At 47.9% G+C, this 12,222-nt stretch overlaps 2 protein-coding genes across 5 annotated transcripts in view; one reads left to right on the top strand and one right to left on the bottom strand.

The window, feature by feature from the left end:
• Positions 1–12,222, top strand: part of LOC144155851 (uncharacterized) — a 1,021,707-nt gene that overhangs the window by 779,516 nt on the left and 229,969 nt on the right. The window lies entirely within an intron of this gene.
• Positions 1–12,222, bottom strand: part of LOC144155846 (uncharacterized) — a 75,395-nt gene that overhangs the window by 60,160 nt on the left and 3,013 nt on the right. The window lies entirely within an intron of this gene.

A 12,222-nucleotide genomic window follows, 5' to 3' on the forward strand; every position in this document is an offset into this window, starting at 1 on the left:
GCGTGTTGACACGGCATCTGGGGTGTAAAAACGGAACTTTGCTCCACGTTCACCTCACTTAGTAAACGTATACAGTAAAGTGTGCTTATAAAATTGCGTAAAAATTCATTTAAAATTCTTTCGTAATGTTTTCAAGGAACTTCCTTATGGCTAGCGGAGGCAGCCGCAAACAACTGATTACTACAACATTTTGTCTACAGATGGCAGGCTAGTTAAGATTCCACTGTTTCATTTTTCTTAAGGCAAAAAACTAACTCGATAGCGTTTTTTGATACATATAACCTAAGAAAAGTTTCAAACCTATGCATTGAAGAATTCCGGTTCAATACAAAAACTGGAAAAGGGGAAGACAACAACATCGTAATTTTAAACACGCAAATAAAGCTGTAGTGAATAATTACACAGAACTCTCAAAAACTTGTAGTGATTTGAATGTTTTTTTTTTTCAAAATCTTCAATAAAATTATAGCTAACAAATGTTTCAAAATCTAGCAACCTTGTTACCAACATAAACGAGAATCTGCCAACGCTGTTTTCTGTACGTAATTTCAAACAAATTTTCAAAAATGTTTGATGATTAAGTGCATATATAATACATTGTATCCTTTTCTGAACATTAATTAAAACAAAGCGATCATAAATGTTTAAAAGTTGTGTTTTGAAAATACGGCAACCATGTGTATTTTTTTTACAAAACCAGGCAACAAGTGACACACAGTAAATTAAAACTAATATTTTTATACAAACTACACATAAATTGTATTTTCTTTTATTTTTGTACTATCAGAGTGAGAGGAAATGTCATATTTTTAAAGTGTCAAAACCTGGCAACGATTATTATAACTTGAAAGTATGGCAACGTTGTTGCAAATATCAAACGCAATTTAAAGGCATTTTGTTCCAAATAATTTGTTTTTAATACAAAAGAACCACGCATGTAAGGTTAAAAGATACGTTTGTGCACTTGGAGGGGTGTTTTGAATTATGTGACGCATCCAGAGAGGTGGCTTTATGGTTGCAGCGCGGCCAATTTGAATGACGCTGGTTCTGTGGTTCCGGGAGCCAGTAGTTTGGCGTTGGGCACTCGTTTTCGTTTACTCTAAACTTGACAATTCAGTCAAGAAAACCTAGTTATGCTTTATATTTAATGAACCGCCGGAGCTACATTTTAGAACTGAATGCATACGGATGCAACGATAAAAGTCCGCACAGCCTGTAGCTTTTGTTTATGTATAGTCTGCGGTCACTTTCGCGTAGAGGACGAACAAGGTGGTGGTGGTGAAAAAGTTTAATATTTTGAGCCTAGTGATGTGGGAGTGGTCGCTCAGCCCAGGACACTATGTGACAGCTGTGATGTTTCAGCCTCGGAGACCACGAGTTCGGAATGACCTTTCAGCAAGGGAAGGCGAGGGGGTGGCACGTACTATTGCAGCACTGGCAATGCAAGTTGAACGCATTTTGTGGGATTTACCCCTGCTTATACTTGATGGTTAGGTAAAAAGAAGACTGCTCCATTTTTTATAATACAATGCGTAAAAATCCGCGTATTTACCCACCCTCCGTAGATGTAAATCATGTATATATTATACATCAGGCGTCATAGAGGGGCAGGTGAAGAGAGAGTCGTAGAATGAGAGAGTTGCATAGAGCAGGGCTATACGGGGCGCAAAGAAAGCGGAAAAAACGAATAGATATAGAAAGCATCAGAGATGCAGTTCAAGCAACCGATGATATGCACACAGGGCATATAGCTCATGCGACATGGCATACATCCAGTCTGATGCGTGAAACAGATGAAGAGCGAGGCCGTGAAAAAAGCGGTCACTTGCGACTTCGACATTTATATCGCAGCAAATGCGTCGTTTTCGGGGCGTGGACCTAGTTGTGTTGGCGACCCCGTGTTAGTTCGTCAACTTCATTCAGGGTTCTGCCCTGTTTTCTTCGTCTACCCATTGCTTTCAATTAGTGCCACCATCGTACAATCTTGCTGATGATGAAATACACGCGTAATCGGTGCAGAAGTGTCGTAGCACTGACGTGAGCATTGCAATGTATGAACCACAACAGCAGTGTACAAGTACACCCTTGAATGCAACATAATCAATTACCGACATCAGCAGAAGCTCCTTAATGAGAATTCTCGGATAAATGTTTAAGTCGTTCTGCGATGCAATGAAACCCTTTTGAGTCGGCTTCACTACGATGCACAGACTTATTTCTGTGAAAACATTTTTCAGGTATAAAAGTACGACCCGAGTGCCTTTTATATGAAACACCTATACAGAATGCATTATTAGTGGCGAGACATTTCGATGGCAACATAGGAAGCCCGATATCAAAATATGAAGGCCATAGCACATAAAACCCCCCTAAGACCCCACGTATACAACTATAAGAGCACTATGCGCCGAGCATCATAAACGTCGCCCTCACTACCGGACAGAACTTCTGCACGCATTACCTACAGTTATTGCATTTCTTGCTATACTTGAGTTGTTACTTTACTTGCACTTGTATATCTGCCATATGCCCTTTCTGCTTGGACCAAGTGGGGTCCATAGTATGTATGAAGCAAGCTAAAACTAAACAAATAAATAAATAAATAAATAAATAAATAAATAAATAAATAAATAAATAAATAAAGGCACTTATGGAAAGGTATTTTTTCAGCAAAAATTTAAGTGATTTAATTTAAATATGGAGGTCTCAGGCCCTCTTTGATTGGATATATATTAAGCGGCGAACGTGTGACACGTTTGTGTTATAGGACAGATTGGTGTCCCCATAGTGTCCACTTACAAATCAATGCTTACGCATTGAAATAATACACGACTTAACAACGAAGGCAGTGTTAGCGTTGCTGCTTTATTGTGTCTTTCTTCGTTTCACCAGTCATGACTTTCTAAAGAAATGTAGCCAGGATTTATTCAGCATATGCAGCAGATATGTAGGCCCCTAGCCAAACCAAACTGGTACACCCCCCGGGGCGTGAAATTGATTAATGTGTGACCGCCTGTCACTTCTCCACTTCCTCACTCCACACGTACCCGCTGAAGGTAGTTTGACAATTATCTCCAGAAATGAAAGAATAATGACCGCACAGTCTCATCCAGGCTTTCATCCTCTGACCGAAAAAGTTAACACCGTCATCAGGAAAGGGTCATTCCATGCCAAATGTCCCAGCCGTAAAATCGACCATCACGGATTTGCTCAGAAAAAAAATGGGTCATCCTCGCATGGCCCACAATGCTCCCTGAAAGTGTTTTTGTCCAAAAAATTTTTGTTCTTTTTCTAGCAGCCCTTTTACCTCCAGGGTTTAAAGCAAACTTACGTCCGTGAAAAAAATTCATGAAAAAGTAACTTCTCTTACAATGGCCACCATTTTTTGTGAACATCATGTTGAGGCCCTGGGCTGCTCTATGCTGCATTTTTAAAATATTTTCCCTTTTCTTTGCTGTGATTACGCCATTCAGAAAATACACAATGTCGAGCATTTTCAAACATTTTTAGCAAATACGAGCACATTTTCTCAGCCAATGAAGCATTTGTACCTGTATCGCAGCATTGTGGAAAATTGGTAAGAACTATATTTACACTGAAAAAGGTGAAATGTGCGAGAAAACGTTTGTCAAACTTGAAAAAATGTCCTTTCTGGCCCATATTCACCTTGAAATTGCGCATTGTTGTGCTCGTAGTAAAAATATAAAATACAAGCCATTCACTAGCACAAATAATCGCAGTTTATTTCAGAAAGTTTAATCAGAACAGTTTTTGTTTTAGCAGAGAAAAAAAAATTTCAATTTGTACAGCGACACTACTTCACCCCGTTGTTCCACAGAGCGTCTTCTCTGCACGGCATGCACTTGCCTGAATGAAAGAGGCGCGAGCCAGCGGGTTTGCGCTACAAGAATACCTTTCGCCGCAATGGTATTTGTAGCGTCAGTACAGGAAAAAAGAATAATTCGCGTGTTAACGGGAAAAGTACAACGTGGAGCTAGCGGTGGTGCGCCCATTCCATGAGTACGGGTAACTCAACGGCTGGCTGGACATGGACGTGCATTTAAAGAAGCAGGGTATGTTATACGTGGTATCTTTTAAGTATGCCCAAAATTACGAAATAAACAGTGGCGGAGTCATCGAGTTAAACGGATTTATTAGGATGCGTTAGTGGGAATTGCGTAACCCGATGATTTAAATGCACATCTGATGTCCATCCGTTGAGTTACCCGTGCTCATGGAATTGGTGCACCACCTCTAGCTCCACGTTGTAGTTTTCCCACTAACACGCGAAATATTCCTTTGTGCTGTACTGACGCTACGAATACCGTTGCGACGACAGGTATTCTTGTAGCGCAAACCCGCTGGCTCGCGCCTTTTTCATGCAGGCAGGTGCATGCCGTGCAGAGAAGATGCTCTGTGGAACAACGGGGTGAAGTAGTGTCGCTGTAAAATTGAAAAATGTTTTTCTCTGCTAAAACAAAAACTGTTCTTATTAAACTTTCTGAAATAAACTGCGATCATTTGTGCTAGTGAATGGCTTGTATTTGATATTTTTAGTACGAGCACAACAATGCGCAATTTCAAGGTGAATATGGGCCAGAAAGGACATTTTTCCAAGTTTGACGAACTTTTTCTCGCACATTGCACCTTTTTTCAGTTTAAATATAGTTTTTACAAATTTTTCACAATGCTGAGATACAGTTACAAATGCTTCACTGGCTGAGAGAATGTGCTCGTATTTGCTAAAAATGTTTGAAAATGCTCGACATTGTGTATTTTCTGAATGGCGTAATCACAGCAAAGAAAAGGGAAAATATTTTAAAAATGCGGCATAGAGCAGCCCAGGGCCTCAACATGATGTTCACAAAAAATGGTGGCCATTGTAAGAGAAGTTACTTTTTCATGAATTTTTTTCACAGAAGTAAGTTTGCTTTAAACCCTGGAGGTAAAAGGGCCGCTAGAAAAATAACAAAATTTTTTTTGGACAAGAACACTTTCAGGGAGCATTGTGGGCCATGCGAGGATGACCCACAATTTTTACTGAGAAAATTTGTGATGGTCGATTTCACGGCTGGGACGTGTGGCATGGAATGACCCGAAAGCAAAGGAACAAGCGCTGGGCCTTCCAATGAGCGTGTCCGCAGACAGGCTATTAAGTGTTGGACTAGACAACACAGTCAGCGAGGTTATTGAAATTCACCTGTCCACCTGAAATTCGCCTGAAATTCACCTGAAATTCGCAGATACAGAAAAGTCTGACGGAACGGGCTGCCTTGGCAAGCTGCAACTACCGGTCACCGCCCCCTCCTAACTACGTATCGCAATAAAGTTTCTCTCTCTCTCTCTCTCTCTCTCTCTCTCTCTCTCTCTCTCTCTCTCTCTCTCTCTCTCTCTCTCTCTCTCTCTCTCTCTCTCTCTCTCTCTCTCAGGCGCCCAGTCAGTTACATGAAGGATGGCATCTGGAGGCTGGTGAAGACCCGAGGTACGGACGTGTAGCCTTGTCAGAGGCGTATTGTCCATCACCTGATGGTACAGCCAGGGCGGCCTCACGGCGGAAAAGGCTGGCATCGTACCCGGCTGCTGGCCCATGTACGCGGCGAGAGCTGCTGTCTCTGGATCCAGTCCACGTTTCAGCAGCCGTGCGGAACAATGCTGATGAATTAGTTCATCTAGCGTGTTTAGTTAGCTGGGCTTCTGTTCGGAGCTCTGGAATTGGTGTTAGGCGGGGGAGGCCAGTAATGGTGCGCATGGCGGCCTTGTGTCACGCGAAGAAATCGCAACGACATAAACGAAGCGCCGTTACAAGAAAACGAAGAAAGGAAACTACGAAGGAGACGACACGCGCGAGATGCTCTGCCAAGTTCATTGACACCTGCTACGGCGCCGAGTGCTCGCGACCACGGCACGAGCTCGCGAAGGCCACCGGCCAATGAGAAGCATCCAGCGACAACGGCGGGCGGCAGAGAAGCGATCCCGAAAGAGAACACCGAGAGAAAGGAGACTGGGAAGTGCGGAGAGTGACCGGGATGCACAGCGGTCGGGCGACCGGACCCGTGCCGTGCCCCAAGAGGTCCTCCACAGGCGCAACCTCCAGGACATCTCCTCCGCAAGGAAGTCGTCTCGCCGGACGTAGGTAGAGGACCACGACGCCCAAAGAGAGCTGCGTCTGCAACTACGCGACGGGAGCTCAGAGTGCGCTCTACCGCTGGGCTACGATACGTCGTCTGGACTGCGCAACACCGCAACACCATTGCGCTGCTTCTCGGACGTGTGGGACAAACCCGTTGCAGCAGCGAGCACGTATTGGGAGTTTTTTAGATGCGGAGCATCTCTTGCTCGGGGGGATATCACTTGTCCGTGCCCCGTCCGCAGCGCCTCTGATGATGACTGTGGCAGGATGCCCCCTGGGGATTGGCCAACCAAAAAATCCATCACGAGATAGCTTCGCGTTCAACCACCGTCGTCATCTTCCCGTAGGGGAACCGCTGAAGAAGAAGAAGAAGGAGAAGAAGACAAAGCTGCGAAGAGGAGGGCATGTACGTTGCTCTCAGTCGGTGCCGACTCCCTAGCGAGGCAAATCAACAGCCGCAGGGAAACGGACCACTCTTACACCCTTCCTCCCTTCATGTCGCTTAATGAAAGGCTTTACACTAAAAGGCAAGCGAGAAAGACCATGCCCGCACCGCATCACATGTTAGATGCCGAAGACGCACGAAACATAAGAAAACTACAAACCAACGTTTCCCCACACAAATCCCGACTGTCTCTCATGTTCCCAGAGAGATATAACGAAGAATGCCACAAATGCAAATTACGAGCAGACTTATTCCACACAGTCTAGAACTGCCCTATAATTTGGCAACAGAACACCTACCAAACCTCTAGAGAGTCCTGGGATTTAGCACTGTCCAGCTCGGACCTTTTGATACAGCGTGAGCTGCTAGAGAGAGCCAAGCTGGGAGCCTTTGCTACTGGAGTCCTGGAAACAGGACTTCACCCATAACTCTTTCCACATTCCCGTCTTCCTATTTTCAAATAAAGTTTACTCTCTCTCTCTCTCTCACCAACGTCAACAACCTTTACCCCACCAACTCTTAGATGCGAAGCATCTCTTGCTCGGGGGCATGTCACTTATTCGTGCCCCGTCCGCAGCGCCTCTGATGATGATTGTGGCAGGATGCCCCTAGGGATTGGCCAACCAAAGAATCTATCACGAGATAGCTTCGCGTTCAACCACCGTCGTCATCTCCCCGTAGGGGAACCGCTGAAGAAGAAGGCGAAGAAGACAAAGCTGCGAAGAGGAGGGCGTGTACGTTGCTCTCAGCCGGTGCACCAACGTCAACAACCTTTACCTCACCAACGCTGACGGAGACTACCGATTCTACCACAGAGACGACAACATCGACAAGAACATGATTGACGAGTTTCGGCGCCTCGAGAACCACCGCCTACTCACTGTCACACAACAGTACTTGTGTGCCTTTGCCACCGGTGTGGACCCGGACGCGGAATTCCCTCTGGCGCTACTAAACACCAGATCACTCAACATAACGGCAACACAATGGAACCACACGGAACCCCCATGATGCTTCGCATTCTCATCAGGGTTCCCCACGGGAAGATGGTGTAATTTTTCGTTCCCGGACTTTTACTGTTTCCCGTTTGTTTGAACCCTTTACCGTTTGCTCTGCCGCATTCTCGGTAGTTTCTACATTGTTTGCTAGCTTTCTATTGTTCCCTCTTATTGTTTAGTGGTCCTTGTTTCTTCTGTGTGTACTTATTTGAGTTTCGGGTTACATAAACAGAAAGTGTCATTTCCACAGTTTATTATATTTTTATTATTGTCCCCCGAACGTGACACTTGTTAATAGCCTCCAACCGGTCCCACTCCGTTCGCATCATGTGCTGGAACTGTGCCTGGTACACGAGCCTTGGCTGTAGTACGGAGCGCACTAGGAGACGGGCAACGTCCAGCAGGTACCGCCAGACTTTTGATGGATGCGGCGACCAAGGTGAAGCATTTGTCCGGCTTTCTGTCGAGCAGATCAGAGCCACTGAGCCGCTGACCCTGATGGCGATATCTCCAATCACAGAACCCGAAGGTGTACATCGATGGGAACTGCGGACGCATTAAGGTGCAGAGCGATCGGAGATAATGCAAAGGAGCGACGGCCCCAAGCGTTCGCTGAAGGAAGCGCAGAAGTCTTCTCTTGAGAGAGGGTGAGGCCGCATACTCACACCATTTCTGGCAGTCTGTCTGTTAAGGCTTGCTGGAGGCACTCTGCTTGTCGTGACAGGTCCGGATGAACTGTCCATACAGTTCATCTGGACCTGTCTCGCTTGCGCTTTTTGGCTCCCTTACCAGCCGCACTTTTTCCACAATCGAGGACAGCAACTCATTACGCTCTTCGTCTACGGCTGCCTCTGAAGTCCCTTCAAAAGTGACCGGCGCCTTTGACAGGACAAACCTGCGCACTATATTCCTTCAGCCCTGTGACAAACGTGTCCCTCATCTGCTCGAGAAGCACCTTTTTGTCGTGCATTCCCCTGGCGTTATCAGGCCCCGTATCTTGCGGTAGGGTTTCGTTACCAAGGAAGCGAAGACGGACGGCAAATGCGCGAGCGTCTTTTCTCCGCTGCTGTCTAGCGACGGGAAACCGCCTGAGCTTTAAACGGGGATGATCCCTCGAAAGGTAATTTTTTGAATACGACAAGTGTTCTCGCGGCTTGCCGAAAGGTTCCACTCCAGAAGGCACCCCCCATTTTGGACCAGACAGTCTGTGCCTCAAGCTCCTTTCGCCGGGAACACATTCCAGGTTTTGCCCAATCATATAACTTGGACCCAACTTCTGACACCAGTGTTATGGGCCGGTTGCTTAAAGTGACCCTCTGACAAGTGTTATGGGCCGGTTGCTTAAAGTGGCCCTGGGTCCTTACTGGACAGAGCCAGACGCATGAATTTCTTTGGAAATTTAATGGGACCAACTGTCTCCATCGCACTTACGGCTCCTTTTCACTTTGCTGCGTCGGCATGATGCGGCGGGTGCTTCGACGGAGGGCTGGAGTCCGCCGCGGTCACCACATGTCTACTGCGACGCGGTCTCGAACGAAGGGTCAGGCTGCTGCGGCGCGTGCTTGAACGAAAGGATGGACGTTTGCATCGGTGAGGTTGCTGCGGGCGGTGCGGGAACGAAGGCTGGACGTAGGCTAGGGTGTGGAGGCGAGTTTCCAGACGCCGCTCCCGAGCGATTACCTGACTCCGATACCCCAGGCCCCCCATTTTCTGCCTAGTTCTTCCTGCTAGCGAGTCTCATCCGTTTCCCTGATTGCTCTCCCCGTTCCTCCCGTCGGCCTGCTCTTTCAACGCATTCGTCTCTTTTTTTTTTTTTTTTTTCGCTAGCCCCTCACTCGTCTTCCTTCCGTCTCTGCCGCCTCCGGCCGCCGCTTTCGTATCGTCCTCGAAGAGAGTCCGGCTGCCGCAACCTTTGTATCCGCTACGCCACCCATTCAAGATACGTAGGAAGGTAGTTGTACAATCGCGTGGATTCAGGACTACTCAGGCCCTGAACGAAATTATTGGTTGGTGGCTTCCCATCGCACGCCCCTGTCCGCGTCGGCTCCAAATATGCGCATTGTACGCCACGAGTTTCCGGTAACTCGCCGACCGGACCGCTATGAGCCCACACTATGATGGAGAGTGTAGGGGGAGAATATGACCAAATAGGAGAACAGGACGGCGTCACTGGGATGCGCTCTCTCGTCTCCCCCCCCAAGCCCCCTAGATTTCACTAAGGCCCCTAGGTTTGAGTAACAGCGCCGCCAACGACCGCGGCGGCACCGGGGGCAGTAGGGCCACGCCACAGCCGTAGCTCACTGTTGCTGTAAACAGGGATTCAGAATGCAGCCGCTATTACTAAACGTCCTTGTTTTCGCAGGAGAGACAGAGATCAGCGTTACTTTAGGGGCGCGCATAGAGACAAGGGCTCTGAGAAGTGCAAGGGCATGGAGGTTTCTGTTGCCTCGGAGTGGTGAGGAAACGTAATGCACAGCTGGGCACCGCAACTGTGAAGCTGGGTGAAAATATGCCGTTGAAATGCACGTCTGCAACAATTTCCTTCTGGTAACCGCTTCCTGCTTATAAAATATTAAAGATGTGTACGCAAGTGGCATGTGTGATCTTGAGTACGTGGTGACCAAAGGGCGTGCATTTGGTTTGTGAACGCCAGCTTCCCGAATTGACGATCCAGCTGAACGCGATGCCCTACGGAAAATATATTTAGTATGCACCAACGGTATTCCGACCAGCCTAGCACGCCACAATTGCTTTTGCTTGTTTGGGTTTTCGTTTAGTTCGGTGCTTTGAGGGATTATTGATCGACTCCATTACGCTGCTCCGGGCAATTTACAGTGAAAGCGAGAAACAAATAACGCGTGAAGCCTGCACTGCTGTGGGACATTTACTGTGAAAGCGCGGTTCAAATAACGTGAGAAGCGTGCACTGAGCTGGTATTCACATATGTTCACCACCGAGTCGGGCACTGAACGTATTTCTCGGTATTCTTTGAACGGGTCGCCTTCAAGAAGCGGCCGATGGGGTCACTGAGTACGCCAAATACTGCGGGCTCTCCTACTTCAGCCCGCAAAAGTCGGAACTCCTCGTTGCCCAACCAGGGAGACCCAAGGGGGACCCACCCCCACCGGTCGAAATACATCTCGAGGGCCACACTATTCGCCCCACACCTCAAATCAAGGTCATTGGAATGGTCTTCCAGCAAGCTAGACGAAACTCCACCCTGTATAACTCGTCTAAAACACACGACAGACCAGGTGTCCCATATGCTGCGCAGGGTACCGCTTTGAGGTACATGCGGCGCTACGTCTCGTGCAGGCCTCCATTATTTCGCGCATCACTTATGCCGTCCCATATGCTCTTCTCAGCAAGCACGAAGAAGAAATCGTGAATACAATCATCCGAAGGTCATACAAATGCGCACTGTGATTTCCCACAAACACATCCACATTGCTACTCCTTCAACTCGGCATCCATAATACGTCGTATGAACTAGTTGAAGGAAATCTATTACAACAATACCAAGGGCTCTCTCCCACCAAGGCTGGCCGCCATGTCCTCTCAGAATTGGGAATACACCAGGCTACAACCATGGGCGTCGGCAGGATTTTGTCTTGAGGGGGGCAAACCCATTGTATTGAAGAGAAAGAGAGAGAGGGTGAGGAAGCGGGGCAATTGTTCTGGGGGGTGGGGGGGGGGGGAGGGGCAAGTGAATTTTTGCACCTCCCTGCCGACGCCCATGGCTCCAACGGCCCACTTCTAGAGCCCCTCCCCCGACTTCCTCAAGAACTCATTCAAGTCCGACTCTTACCGCGTAACATGTACCCTGAACACCACAGTGGACGGCGTAAGGTTCGCGTGGAGGCCACCTCACGGCAGTACAGTCAAGATGCTGATGCAGTCTTTACAGACGCGGCAGCATACCCCTCCTACCCAGCGTTCGCCCTGACAGTATAAGCCCCGCCCAGGGAGGACCGACTATCACTGCCTCTGTCAAAACGCGCTCATCAGCTGAAGCTGAACAGGCGGCAATCGCGCTTGCCATCTCCTCTACCCGCTGCTACTGTAGTGACGGACAGCCAACAGGCCTGCCGGCACTTCCAGGCCGGAACGGTGCACGCTGCGGGCCGCGCAATACTACTCCGCCATCCCCCGCAGGGCCAGATCTAGATCGTATGGGCTCCAGCCCATCTGGAGTGAAAGGGAACAAGACGATCTCCGACTATGCGCGAGAAATGGCACGCCGCACGAGAAGCGAAGACGCCGTCTCGGAGAGATTGACCCAACATCTACGCCTGGCCCGACGCACCCTTTCCCCACCCCACCAACACCTACCTACTAAGCATGCACACCACTGCCGTGCCTTGCAAACAAACACTCAAACACCCCACCCAAAAAGAGTCTGCCACTACTACGAAAAAATTACGTCCCCTAGCTGCCCCTTCTTTGGAAAGAGAGAATAGTCTTCTTTAAGGTGAGGTCAGCCTGGCCAAGGCACCTAGCTGCTACACCAGATGTATTAAAAAAAATAAATCGATGAAGCGATGATGATGACGATGATTTGCACTCATTAATAGAATCCTGTTCAGAGAGTCTGATCAAGTCCTGTGCTTCGCAGGAAAGACAATAGAGCTTTTGTCGCTCGAGATGCA

This window comes from Haemaphysalis longicornis, unplaced genomic scaffold (genome assembly GCF_048455015.1).
Source record: "Haemaphysalis longicornis isolate Haplotype H1 unplaced genomic scaffold, Haemaphysalis longicornis Haplotype H1 scaffold_1, whole genome shotgun sequence".
In the NCBI taxonomy this organism is placed as follows: Eukaryota; Metazoa; Arthropoda; class Arachnida; order Ixodida; family Ixodidae; genus Haemaphysalis; species Haemaphysalis longicornis.